The sequence below is a fragment of the Ochotona princeps genome, chromosome 25, assembly GCF_030435755.1.
Source record: "Ochotona princeps isolate mOchPri1 chromosome 25, mOchPri1.hap1, whole genome shotgun sequence".
NCBI classification, from domain to species: domain Eukaryota; kingdom Metazoa; phylum Chordata; class Mammalia; order Lagomorpha; family Ochotonidae; genus Ochotona; species Ochotona princeps.
The window spans coordinates 1,323,183-1,324,760 of NC_080856.1; positions in this window are offsets into that span (position 1 = coordinate 1,323,183).

Genomic DNA, 1,578 nt, shown 5'->3' on the forward strand with positions numbered 1-1,578 from the left:
CTGCGCCAGTGCCAGGAATGGGAGATGGTACCTGGTCTGGAACACAGTCCTGAGGTCTTCAGCAGCTGCCAGAGAGGCCTCCGCGGGTCGCGGTTAATGAGCTGGGGTGTGTGGGCCCCTCCTGTGGGCGGCAGGTCTCCTGCAGGCTGAGCTGAGGCCCAGCCCTTCGCCTCACGACCTCCCAGGTGAAGTTGCTGGGACTTGAACCAGGAACTCTGACATCATTTTAGGACATTTCCATCACCCCAGACAGACGTCTCGTGAGCTGATGGGCTCCATTTGCTCCAGCTGTCATTCTCTGGAGACCACGGATGGGTTCTGTGCTTGGTAGGTGTGCCTGCTCTGGGCATTGGCTGTAAGCAGAATTACACAACACGTGGTTTCCTCCAGGCATTTCACTGGCAGAGGCCTCTGCTGTGGCACATGTACCCCTTCTGCTTGCCCGTGCACCTGCTGCATTGTGTTGTTGGGCCTTTATGGTTTCTGCTTTCAATCTCTTAGCAACAGCATTGGTCTGAACATGTGAGTCCAAGCATGCGTCACTTTTCTCCTTCCAAGGTCCCACACTCGGCAGTCGAATTCCTGGATCCTCAATTTGGACGATCTGCCAAATTGCTTTGCAAAGTTTCTGTACCCCCTTATGAGGACTCAAATTTCTCTGTGTCCTTTTCAATACTCATCGTCTTTCATTTTGACTATAGCCCTCAAATTAGTGTAGAGGGTCTGGCGTGGTAGCCTAGTGGCTAAGGTCCTTGCCTTGCATGCTCCAGGATCCCACATAAGCACCAGTTTGTATCTCGGCTGCTCCACTTCCCTTCCAGCTCTCAGCTTGTCACTTGGAGAAACAATGGAGGATGACCCAAGGGCCTGGGACCCTGCACCGTGTGGGAGACTCGGAAGAAGCCAAGAAGCTCCTGGCTTCTGATCAGCTCAGCTCCAGCCACTGGGTCCACCTGGGGAGTGAACCAGCAAATGAAAAATCTGTCTCTCCTTCTCTCTAAATCTGGCTTTCCAATAAAAATAAATAAATGTTTTAAAATGTGTAGAGTGTATTAAATTCAGATTGTGTTTCGTTACATTTTCCTGACGCCCAGTGTTGAACATCTTGATGTATGTTTATCAGCCACTTGCACATCTCATCGCTCTTGTTGTAAGAGTTCCTTACACGTTCTGGATAAAAAAGTCTTCATCAGATATGTGATTTTGAAATGTTTTCTCACATGTTGTATTCCTTATTTCCTTTTTTGCAGCACAAGCATTTTTAACTTATGAATTGTAATGCATCTGTTTGTTCATGATGTTGGTGTTGTAGCTAAGACAGCATTACGTAAATCATGAAGACTTACACTATTTTCTTCTAAGAGTTTCATTGCTTTCATGTTACATAGGTCGACCAATTTAATCCATGTGAAGTTGCCTTAGTGTCCAGGGGAAAGCAGTCAACTTCATCCTTGAGCATGTGTGGTCAGATCGCATCTCCTGTCCTGCCTCCAACCCCAACCCAGACACCAGAGAATGAAGTGGTACCCAGGCTGTCTTGTTTGAAAAGATGTGCAAGGAAAGCCTGTGAGCTGAGGG